Here is a 13,356-nt window from a genome sequence, read left to right as displayed (position 1 = left end):
GCTTTCAATATGTCCGTCACTACCCCTGTTTATCCACAGCGTCAGATCGTCTGCATATATTGTGTGATGCAGATTTTCGATTCCTTCCAACTTCTCAGGAAACCCAATCATCGCTATAATAAAAAGAGTCGGAGAGAGTACAGACCCTTGTGGCGTCCCTTTGTTTCCCAATTTAATGTTTTCGAGCGACTGCCCTCCCATGCTGATAGTGGCTGTACGATTTGAGAGAAAGCCCCTCACGTAGTTGTATGTCTTGACGCCTACGTTTAGCGCACTAAGGTTCTTAAGTAAGGCTTCATGTTTGACATTGTCAAACGCCTTGGAGACGTCCAGACCCACAATTACTTTGGTGTCAACAGTCTTTCTGTCTATTATCTACTCCTTTAGCTGTAGCATAATATCGCACGTCGATAGGTGGGATCTGAAGCCTATCATAGTATCAGGGTACAGGTTTTCATCTTCCATGAACCTAGTCAGTCTTGTTTGGATGACGTGCTCCATAAATTTTCCTACGCAAGATGTGATGGAAATGGGTCTGAGATGTTCAAGACTGAGCTTTTTCCCTGGCTTAGGAATGAAGACTACATTGGCCGTTTTCCAAGCTTGCGGTATTTCTCCCTTGTCCCAGCATTCTTGCATATAAGCTGCAAGTTGACGAATGGAGCCGTCGTCGAGATTCCTGAGCATTCTGTTGTTGATTTTGTCCGGACCGGCAGCCGTTTTTGTTTTAAATCGGTTAATTTCAGCCCTGACTTCTCCAACCGTGATGGGGCTGTCTAGGTCCGGGTTTTCTGAACCAGCGTAGTCAGGGAGCTTTTGAGATTCTGCGCAGCAGAGGTATCGATCCCTAACCTCCTTTAATAATTCCGTCGTCTGACCTTCATATTTATACACAAGCTTTTGAAGTTGCTGTCGGGCCTCCGACTTGGTTTTCTCTGGGTCTAATAGATGCCGTAGTAGCTGCCATGTTTTAGCACTGCCAATTTCTCTATCCATCTGATCACAGATACTACCCCACTTTTGCTTGGTAAGTTCCAATGCATAATCTTCGATCTCTTTATTCAGTGCAGCAACTTCCTTTCGGAGATTCCTGTCTCCTCTTTTCTGACTGACCCCGCAGGGGCGCCTGCGCAAGTAGGCGTTTGGTGTGTAGCGACACCACGGACCCGAGCTAACGGGGGAGTTTCTACTCCCTCCCACGCCTAGCCGTGCGTGGCTTTGCCGTGTCCGGGGAAAAGGGGATCCTGGGGGTTGAGCCGACGCTGGGTGATTGGACCGTTAAGGCCCCCCGGCAGAGGCAACACACCCCTTTGGCCCTGGCTTCACGTAGACGGCACCCCTGGGCTGACCCACCCAGGGGAAATCGGCAGTCGCCTTTTTTTATCTCTCTCTTCCTACATCTTAGTCTTTTCTCGTCTTTAAATCTGTCCTGTCTTCTTCTCCCTTCCATTTACTTCCGATTTTTCCTGGCGGCAAGGGTTAACCCTGTGCAAATAGCCTACCTTGGTCTAGGTGCATTGGGTTATAGTGGCGTTGTATGGCTGGCGTCTGCAGGCTTCAGCATTCGCAAACTTGTAGCGTCCCCTCGTTGGGCTCCGTGGTGGGTGGCCGCCAACGCTGCTGAACAAAAATAAGACAGGCATGCACAGAGTATTCCCCTTACTGTCTGATCGTACCGGCTTAAAGCGGGTACGCACCGATGATATAAACTTTTTTAACCAGCCCAAAGAAACATATCCTCACTATCATGTTATCCACTGTGAAAAAACTGAAAAGCAAGCTAGAACCGTCTCTCCTTTCCTGGTTTCTAGATGTCTTACCGAAACTCTTGGCACAGGATACAAGGTAACCAAAATGGCTAGTGGAGACCTTCTTCTCGAAATCCGTGACAAAGAACAATTTGAAAAGCTAGACCGTCTTTCAGATTTCGGTGGCATACCAATAACCATAACACCACATAGATCAATGAACACAATTCGCGGAGTGGTATCTGACATGGACTTACTTGACTTGACTGAGACTGAACTTTTGGAGGGGTGGAAGAGCCAAAATGTCACTAATGTACAGAGAATCATCATTAGAAGAGATAATAAGGAAACACCGACGAAACACTTAATACTCACATTTGCATCCAGTAAACTACCGGAATCTATTCAAACAGGGTACACAAAGACATCTATCAAGCCGTACATACCAAACCCTCGTCGTTGCTTCCAATGCCAGAAATATGGCCATGGATCTAAAACCTGTCGTGGTCGCCAGACATGTGCACAATGTGGAGTCCTAGGCCACATGTCTGAGAACTGCAAACAACCGCCACACTGTGTAAACTGTGAAGGAAACCACGCTCCGGCACATTCACGCTCCGGCACATACTGGAAAAAAGAAAAAGAAATAATTACGTTGAAGGTGAAGGAGAACATTACATTTAAGGAAGCTCGGTGAAGAGTCGCTCCATTCTATGGACCTACATACGCTGATGCGGCGCGTCAGGGGGCACCGCCGCACCAGCCCTCGCCACTCCTCCGGCCCGCGCATACCGAGCCGGTGGTTGTGGCACCTGCCCCCAAGGCGGCTGTAGCCCAGGCTACACCGCCTACTCCCAAACAGAGCCCGGAGACTCCAGAGTCCTCCGGTCTCAAGGCCTCACCTCACCAGGCGAGGCCCGAAATTCGAATTAACAGCCCGCACGTGCGGGCATCCAGTGCCTCCGAGGAGGCAATGGATACGTCGGCACCCTTGGTGTCGAAAGAGCGGCGTGGCTCCCTGGAGCGCGTCGAGAAAACAAAAAAGCAGATAACAGGGCCTAGTGATGGCCATGTTAAGTGAACTCAAACTCCCTGTCTAAACAGCCACTCGCTTTTCGTACACACAGCACTATTTCACATTCATTATGAACATTCCAATTATACAATGGAACGTCAGGGGCCTTCTCAGAAACCTTGACGACATCCAAGAACTCTTACATGAACACTCACCAAAAGTGCTGTGTGTACAAGAAACACACCTTAATTTAAAACACACAAATTTTCTTCGTAAATACGTTATTTTCCGAAAAGACCGTGTTGATGCCATGACATCATCCGGAGGTGTTCCCATCATAGTGAATCAAGGAATAGCATGCACACACCTACAACTCCAAACATCCCTTGAGGCAGTGGCTGTTCGAGCGGTTCTTTTTGATAAACTGATCACAATCTGCACTATTTACATTCCTCCTAGCTATCAGCTGCAAAAACGCGATTTACACTCTCTAATTAAAGAACTTCCGGAGCCTTATGTTCTCCTTGGAGACTTTAATGCGCATAGCAGGCTATGGGTTGACTCTCGGTATGACTCCCGAGGTCGACTCATCGAACAGTTCCTTATCTCGTCGAGCGCGTGTCTCCTAAATGAAAAAGAACCAACCTATTATAACCTCGCTAATAACACCTACTCCTCCATAGACCTGAGCATAGTATTTCCATCTCTTGTGCCTCTACTCCAGTGGAAAGTCGTCAGTAATCTGTACGGAAGTGACCACTTCCCCGTAGTTTTGAGCACAACGACAGTAACTGAGTGTCTACCACGTGTTCCCAAGTGGCTCATAAACAGAGCCGACTGGGAACAGTTTTATACTATCGCTTGTCTAGGTTGGAATGACTTCTGTACTTTGAACATTGATGTTGCTGTGAACTACTTCACAGCGTTTTTGATTGATGCTGCAACAAAATGCATCCCACAAACAAATGGACACCCTGGAAAACGGCGTGTGCCATGGTGGAACTCTGAATGCCGAAACGCGCGCAAACAGCAAAACAGAGCTTGGAGGCTGCTTCGGAACTCACCGACAGCCGAAAATCTTGAAACATTCAAGAAAATAAAGTATTAAGGCAGGAAAACACGTCGGCAGGCCAGAAGAGAAAGCTGGCAGAAGTTTTTATCAGGGGTTAATTCATACACACAGGAGGCTAAAGTCTGGAACATGGTCGGTAGAATAGCAGGAAAACAAGTACACACACTTCCACTCGTAAACACTCAGGGTGATACCTTGGAAGATCAGGCAAACTTCCTTGGTGCACACTTCGAACAAGTATCCAGCTCGTCCCACTATACTGACACTTTCCAAAAATACAGAACAAGAATAGAAAAGCAGAAACTCGAACACAAATCCACTAGATACGAGGCATATAACCAAGCTTTCAAACTAGCTGAGCTTCGAACATCTCTAAACTCCTGTAGTACTTCTGCCCCAGGTTCTGACCGTGTGATGTATGAAATGTTAAAAAACCTACCAAACGAAACCCGAAAAACCTTACTTTGTTTGTACAATGCTATTTGGTCTTCTGGCACTATTCCTACCTCCTGGAAAGAGGCTATTGTTATTCCCATTTTGAAAGAGGGCAAGGACCCTTCTTTAGCTTCGAGTTATAGGCCTATTGCACTTACAAGCTGCTTGTGCAAAGTCTTCGAAAAAATGATAAACTGCCGACTTGTACACTTTCTTGAAACAAACAATTTGCTCGACCCATTTCAGTGCAGGTTTCGAGAAAGCAGATCCACGACAGACCACCTTGTTCGTATCGAGGCACAGATCAGAGACGCCTTGGTCCATAAACAATATTTTCTCTCTGTGTTCCTCGATATCGAAAAGGCTTATGATACAACATGGCGTTTTGGAATTCTAAGAGACCTGTCCCACCTTGGCGTGCGTGGAAGAATGTTTCACATAATCAAAAATTACCTGTCAAACCGGACATTCCGTGTCCGAGTGGGCACGGTTCTTTCCCAAACATTTGTCCAGGAAACAGGCGTGCCACAAGGAGGTGTACTTAGCTGCACACTTTTTTTTATAAAAATGAATTCCTTGCACTTGACCATATCCCTCGCAATATGTTTTATTGTACATATGTCGATGACGTCCAGCTTGGCTTTAGGTCTTGCAATCTGGCAATGTGTGAGCGGCAGGTTCAGTTAGGTTTAAACAAGGTCTCCAAATGGGCAGAGGAAAACGGATTCCGGCTGAACCCACAAAAAAGCACGTGTGTCTTGTTCTCCAGAAAGAGAGGCATGCACTCAGAACCCGACATTGAACTGAACGGTCAACGTCTGTCTGTTAATACGGAGCATAAATTCTTAGGATTAATCTTGGACAACAAGTTGACCTTCGTACCGCACATCAAGTATCTAAAAACAAAATGTTTAAAAGCCATGAATGTTTTAAAAGTGTTGTCACGTACTAAGTGGGGTAGTGACAGGCAATGTCTCATGAACCTATATAGAAGCCTCATTCGCACCCGCTTAGATTATGGGGCCGTTGTTTATCAGTCTGCGACTCAAAGTGCTTTGAAGCTGTTGGACCCCGTGCACCATCTGGGCATCCGCCTTTCTACGGGTGCTTTTCGCACCAGCCCCGTAGAAAGCCTTTATGTTGAGTCAAATGAGTGGTCGCTTCATCTGCAGAGAACTTACATGTCCTTTGTTTATTTCCTTAAGGTGAGAGCAGACAAGAAGCACCCCTCATTCTATACTATTAATGATTTGTCGAGCTCAATATTGTTTCAAAACAGGCCTTCGATGAGGCAGCCCTTCTCAATTCGCCTGAAGAGTCTAGCTGAGGAAACTGGAGTCTCACTAGAACACAGTTTAATGGCTCCTGTAGCATACCCGCCACCGTGGCAATGGCAGACTATAGACTGCGATGTGTCTTTTCTAGAAGTTACAAAACATGCGCCTATTGCCCATATCCGAACATACTTCCTGGAACTTCAACACAAATACACACGTTCTGAGTTCTTTACAGATGCCTCCAAGTCTAAATCCTCTGTGTCCTACGCTGCTGTCGGTCCATCCCTTTTCGGATGCTGGCCCTCTACATCCAGGCACAAGTATCTTCACAGCGGAAGCCTATGCGATACTTGTGGCGGCGAAACACATCAAGCAATTACAAATACAAAAAGCAGTAATTTATACAGACTCCCTCAGTGTAGTAACGGCTCTGCACACTCTTAAAAAACACAAAAACACAGTCCTTGTCTCACTTTACTCTATTTTATGCACACTCTACACACTCAAACAACATGTTGTAGTGTGCTGGGTGCCAGGGCACCGTGAGATTCAAGGCAACGTGAGGGCGGATCAGCTCGCTGCATCCGTCCACTGAAGCACTGCCCCTACACCCATACCAATCCCGGCCCTTGATCTTAAGCCGTCTCTCAAACGAAACCTCAGAGTATACTGGCAGAGCAAGTGGGATACACAAACACAAAACAAACTACACGTCATTAAGCCACACCTTGGTCATTGGCTGCCCGTATCGAAATCGCGTCATACAGAGGTAATACTAACGAGGGATAGGACACACTTACGCGACACACACATATCTTTTGTCTGGTGACAATCCACCATTGTGTGACAGATGTGGTGAAGCATTAACAGTCCTTCACATTTTAATTCAGTGCAAACAATTGGACACTGTAAGAAAACGACACTTTCCATTACCATACCGACAACATATACCTTTACACCCTGCAATGTTCGTCGGTAGGGAACCGCTTTTTAGTCACAAATCAATGTTAGCGTTTTTTAAAGAAATTCATAGTTTTAATATCATATACCCGGGCATTTCGTAGCACAACCTCTCCAAAGAGGTTTTGCTGCGGTGGCTACACAAGAAAGCACTTGCCTCACGGCCCTTGGATGCAAGGGTATGAACGAGTGAGGCACTTGTGCTAATGCCATACATATCCACCATAGTTTTTCATTATCACCAACTTTTGTCGCCTATTCACACCACACACACCTTTCACGGCATGGTCATGATTTTATTATTTGTATGTTTTTACCCGCCTTACTGCGAGGAATTTTATGGCCCTTATACAGCCGCTAATCACAATCATTGTCCACATTCCTTGTCCCATGAACTGGCGCTCTTTGGCCATCGAATGGCCCTTGCGCCAAAAAACACCATATATCATCATCATCATCTTTTCTGACTGATTTTTCGCTCTAGGTTTTTCTTTTTCTTCCACATGCTTACAAGATGTCTATCAACAACTTTCTCATCGCCAGCGTCAATCTCTTCGGTAGCATGCTGAACCGACTGGATCACCCCTTTACTCCAATCGTTAATATCATTTATGGGGACTTGTTCCGACCTGATATTTCTAAAGGTCACCCAATCTGTAGTTTTAATTTTTCTCTTATTGATCACCAGCGGGCCATTGGCAACGATAATCTCTAAAATTCTATGATCACTACCTAGGTCTTCGCCGGTATTGCACCACGTGGCGGCGGTGGCACTGCTGACCAGGGTAAGATCTGGCGTCGTGTCCTGAGATACGCTATTTCCTTTCCTCGTTGGCTGCATTGGGTCTGTTATAAGTATGAGCTCATGTTGTTGAATTTCGTTCCACAAATTTCTGCCCTTAACCTGGGTATGATGCGCCTTAACCATGCCGTATGATGCGCACTAAAGTCGCCCAAAATCAATAGTCGACCGTTTGCTGAAATAACCTTTGTTTTCATGAAAAGATCACCAAAGTTGATTTTGCGTTGCCTTGGGGAACTATACACATTCAGGATAAAAAGACTCTTGTCTTTGCGCTTGCGAGGCACAAGTTCGACTAAAACATGATCGATCTGCGAGTTCCCCGTCTCGTGCTGCAATGTCGTAATGTTTCTCTTTACGAAGGTCGTAACTTGGGTATCATTACCCGACCCGGCAAAAGATTTGTAACCTGCTAATTTTGCATTTTTCCCACACTCCTGGATCGCAATAACCTCCGGTCGATCGGCGTTGGTAAGAAAAGATTGTAAAACCGCACGTTTGCGCGAGAAACCTCTACAGTTCCTCTGCCAAATCGTATTACTGTAAGGGTGCAGAGCCATCATGGTTTAGCTTGAGCGCTTGGCATAGCCATTCTATCTGTCGGTCTCTGCTAGCAAATTCAGCCTTAATTTGCTCAATAGCGTTGCCTACTTGTTTCATCTGTTCTAGTACAGCTTGGAGCATACCTTGTAATGACTTTGTTTCCACCTCAAGCGCTTCAATTCTCGCTCCGTGATTTTCTTCAATTTCGATTTCTTTAGCCCTCTTCTTTAAAGGCGGTTGGTTTGCTACCTGGGGTGTTTCCAATGCCTTCCCTGGTTTACTGGTTAGATGAGCCTTAATCTCATCAAACTGTTTGCGTAATTCCGCATTTTGCTCCTGTAATATCCGGTTTTGCTCTTTAAGAGCATTAATCATCTCTGTATTAGCATCCTGGGAGACCTTAGTTACCCAACCCACCTGTGGTCCTGTGGATTTTCACTTCTCCTGGGCACAACCACCACCATCATGGGATGCCTTGTGAGAAACTCCCGGCTTCTCCTGCGGTGACAATCGGGGGAAGGATTACGAGCGCCCTCTCGATCTACTTCGATGCTTGGATTTGCGCCTCGAACGATCTTGAACCCCGTCTGTCCTGCTGTGCCGCTGCGTGCCCTCTTCGGCCTTGCGTCGTTCTTCTTGCTCCCGCGCTTCTTCAAGCTTCATTTCCCACTGTCGCTTCTTCACTATATAAGGTGCCCGAAAAAGTTCTTTGCACCTTTTGTCTCCAGTCACGTGCTCCTTGCCACACAGACGGCACCTCGGCGTACATTTATGGTCCTTGGGTGGGGAGGCCACCCCACAACCTCTGCATTTTTCGTACGGGCTGTCACATACGTCGGATCGATGTCCCAGCTCACCACACTTGTAACACACTTCATATCTCTTCTTGTAGAGAAAACGTTTCATCGGCGTCCCAATGCAGATCATCCATCTCGGCACGTATTCGTCAACAAAGGTGATGATTACCGAAGTGGAGTTGCCCATCCTTCGCACACCAAGAATAGGACGATTCTCTTCGTGTGAGAAAGTCAGTTCCGATTCTCTCTCAGAGAGTCTGATATAAAGTCCACGTACCACACCTTTGCCACAGCTTTCAGGCGCAGCCATGTATGTCTTCACTTCGTACTCCTTGCCGTCGAACTTTATGACTTTCAGGTCCAACATTTTCTTGGCATCATCCTCCCTGGGCGTGCTGTATATCAATGTTCCTTGCTTGTCGTTGACTACGATCCTGTCCTCCTCCCGACCTTTCTGCCATGGAATGCCTGCTGCCATCCTTACGGCTCCACCAATCACAGGTACCGAGTGTCTGGTGAGCGTCAGTCCTTCTTTGGGCCTGATAATAACCTTGTGATCCGCGTTCGGAAGATGCGGTAGATGCGACGCTACTGACCGGTCCGCGAGCTTTTTTCCCGCCGCTTTAAATGAGGGTCTCCCGCTTACACCATGCTTGTCGCCATTGAAGCCGGCCGGCATCGTCCTGCCTTCTTTTCCGCATCCACTGCTGGTAGACGCCGCCCTGGTGGCGCCATCGCGTTCCCGTTGTTGACTCTCCTGGAGCTCCGCCACACGTTTCGACTTTTTCGCCACCCAGTCCGAGCTTTACAATTCTTCTTGATCGGCATCTCTACCATTAACAGTCACTTCCATCGTTATAGTGCCTCCGCAGACGCTCTACGAGCCGACGCCTGGAGCCTCGAACGCCGATACGACCACTTCGGCGCTAGGCCGAACGGTGGAGTTGGCGAGACGCACAACGTAGCCGAGCACCGAAGGCGCAATAAAATCCTTTAAAATCTACTTACAGTTTTCAGAATGGTAGCCACAGGATCCTGAGAACGTCCGCAACCACACACAGCACTTTATCAGCTGGCTGTTGTCATTTGCGCGTGAAAAAGTGGTCATTTCACGGAGCCGACGCGGAGCCGTGTCTCACGCCATTGCGAGCCTCGCGCGTCCCCCGCGGCGAAAGCGAGAACAAAGTTGACGCTCGCACACAGAACACCTACGCTCGCACGCGTCATCATCTACGCTCGCACACAGAACACCACTACGCCGGATAAATGGATAGATTTATCTTTTTTTTCCTTTAAATATTGAGGTTGAGGATTCGTACTTTGCAGCGAAGGGTTGAATTTTCACTCGTGCCTTGACTTTAGCCACCAATCAGATAACCTCCTTCTAGTCAAGTCTACCTGCTTAAAGTCTATTTTGCCCTCCCTGTCCCTAAACCCCAGTGCTTTGAAAAACTCTGCGCCATCATCCTGAGCTATAGGGTGAAGCCCTTTACAGAACATTATCAAGTGTTCGGCAGTTTCTTCTTCCTCTCCACACGCACTGCATACTGTGTCTACCCCTTCGTATTTGGCCCGATATGTCTTTGTTCGCAATACTCCCGTCCTGGCCTCAAACAGTAGAGAACTACCGCGAGTATTATCATAGATCCTTTCTTTGGCAATTTCCTGCTTAAAAGTTCGATAGATCTTTAGTGCGGACTTCTTAATCATGCCAATTCTCCACATGTCAGTCTCCGTTTCCTTCACTTTCTTCTTAACCGATAGTTCTTTTTGGTTTTGCCACCTGCTGTTTTCTAAGTATTTACCAGCCAATTTCCTGGTTCGCTTTCTACATTTTGTATCGACATTCTTCATGTACACGTAGCTGAAAACCTTCCTAGCCCAACGCTCCTCCCCCATTTCTCTCAATCGCTTCTCAAATTTTATCTTGTTGCTAGCTTGCCTGCCCTCAAATGATGTCCATCCCATATCACCTTGTACTCCCTGATTTGGTGTATTCCCGTGAGCTCCTAAAGCAAGCCTACCTATTCCACGTTGCTTAATTTCTAATCCTGCTTGAACTTCTGATCTCATGCCCAAGACCGCATTGCCGAACGTCAGCCCAGGAACCATGACCCCTTTCCATATTCCTCTCACAACATCATACCTATTGTAATTCCACAGTGCCCTATTTTTCGTCACTGCTGCATTCCTGTTACTTTTAGTCGTCACGTATATTTTGTGTTCCCTTAGGTACTCGGTCCCATTGCTTATCCATACGCCCATATATTTGTATTTATCTGTTGTCTCTAGCGTGACCTCCTGTATTCTAAGCTCACTATTTTCGTTGTCATTAAAAATTATGACTGCTGATTTTTCCTTACTGAATCTAAAATGTAACCTATCTCCCTCATTACCACAGATGTCCATCAATCTCTGCAAATCTTCCTTGTTGTCGGCCATTAGCACTATATCATCTGCGTACATTAATGCTGGTAGTGCCTGATCAATAAGTTTTCCTTATTTGACTAAAGAGAGGTTGAAGCCAAGTCCACTTCCCTCTAATTTGGCCTGTAATCCTTGTAGGTACATCATGAATAACAAGGGTGACAGTGGACACCCCTGCCTAAGTCCCCATTTCACCTCTGTGGGCTTGGATACCTGTGTTTCCCACTTTATAACTACCTTGTTACTTTTATAGATTTCCTTTAAAATATTAGTGACTCTATCTTCCACACCCAGTGTGTCTAGTATTCCCCACAAGTCCTCTTGAACCACGCTATCATACGCTCCCTTGATATCCAAAAAATGCTAGCCACAGTAGCCTGAGTTCTTTTTCTGCTACTTCGATGCACTGCGTCAGTGAGAACAGATTGTCATCCAACCTCCTGTGTTTACGAAACCCATTCTGCAGTTCCCCCAGCACCCCCTCATCCTCTATCCATGCCTGCAGTCTTTCCTTTATAATCTTCATCGCCAGCCTGTAGACCACTAATGTCACTGTTATAGGACGGTAGTTGTTTATGTCATCTTTGTCCCCCTTTCCTTTATAGATCATGCTCACCTGCTAAGTTTCCATCCATCAGGGACTTTACCATCGATTATTGTTCTGCTCACTGCCTCTCTCAAAGTCTGTTTAGACTTCGTACCCAATGTCTTTATCAGCATAATTGGAATGCCATCTGGGCCTGTTGATGTACTACTTGGAACCCTCTTCTCAGCCCTTTCCTACTCTCGTTGTGAAAATGGAGCCATTGTGCCACTTGATCCATCCATAAGGCACTTCCTTGTTGAACTTTTTCTGTCACCCTTGTTCTTATATATTCAATAGCTTCGTCCCCTTCTAGCCTAGCACCTTGAGCTGTAGTTATAAACTTCTGCTCTAGGTTTGTTTCATTTCTTAGGGAGTTTAGATGGTTCCAAAATTTTGCAGCTGCCTTTCTGTCCTTTTTATGTACTTCTGCCAACCACTGAGCACCCTTTCTTCTAATCTTTTCATTGATCATGCAGGAGGAATGCTTCCCTTCTAGAGCTTAGAAAGATTTCCCATTTTCTTTCAACATCATCTGTCGGTTCATTCCGTTGCTTAGCATGTCTGTGTTCACTAGAGGCTTCCTGACGTTTTGCTATGGCTCTCTTAACTTCCTCATTCCACCAACTCTTGGGCTTGTGTCTTCTTTTCCGAGGTGACTTGTCATGTGCCTTAGCAAGATCTAGCCCAAACAGTCTAATTAGATTTGTGTATGTTCACATATTTTTATTATCCTCAGTGATTACTTTCTCAATTTGTTGAGTAGAAATTTCTATTTGCCTTTCTGAATAAAAATTTTCCTGTAGTTGCTCATCTTGTCTCCTTCCCAGTTTCGCTGCTCTTCCAAAACTTAGCTTGATACGCCCGTCATCTATACCAGCGCTACCTACGTAGGGTTGAAGGTCTTTGCACTTGGACTTTGAGATTAGCAACTTTGGCGTTTGCTAATTTCGGAGGCTATTCCTTGTATTGAAAGAGTTTCTTGTTGAATGAGCGCAAAACGCCCGTCATATATGGCAACGTTACTTACATAGGGTAAATTGTAGTTAATTATAATGCTTTTTAAAACAATTTGCGTTATTTCTGTTGCATATAAGTTCCGAAAACGTAAAAACTTATTTGAGGACAACCCTACCTAAGTGACGCTACCACCGCATGACGATAGTTATAGCGCGAGAACAAAATGACGAAACAGAGACAAGAAGGACACGAAAGACACGAGCACAGAGACACGAAGGACACGAAAGACACGATCGCTCGTGTCTTTCGTGTCCTTCTTGTCTCTGTGTCGTCGTTTTGTTATCGCGCTATAACTATCGTCATGCCATACCGACTAGCCCAAGCTTCCACACTTCTACCACCGCAGTTCCGACGACGGCCGCTTCCCAAGTGACCAACTGACCACGGATAATCCGGCATGCAAAGGAAATCTAGGAGGCCACAGAACACCTGAAGTGGTTCTTAAGAGAAAGGAAGAGAAAAAGTGAGCCCCGTTATTGTCTGCTTCAGTGACCGACACCGCCACAGAGCTCACAAGGGATGGGGGTGAGGAGGGATAAAAGGGTAGAAGTAAAGGTATAGAAAAGCGGAAGAAGAAGCAACAACAAACTGAGGGGATAGGAGAGACAGGAAAGATGGAAGAACGGTCACTGGAGTCCGAGGACGGGGTACACTTGCGAGAGATGTTGTCGGCGTCT

This window comes from Rhipicephalus microplus, chromosome X, assembly GCF_043290135.1.
Source record: "Rhipicephalus microplus isolate Deutch F79 chromosome X, USDA_Rmic, whole genome shotgun sequence".
Classification (NCBI taxonomy): Eukaryota; Metazoa; Arthropoda; class Arachnida; order Ixodida; family Ixodidae; genus Rhipicephalus; species Rhipicephalus microplus.
Note: the sequence above shows the minus strand (reverse complement) of the source record.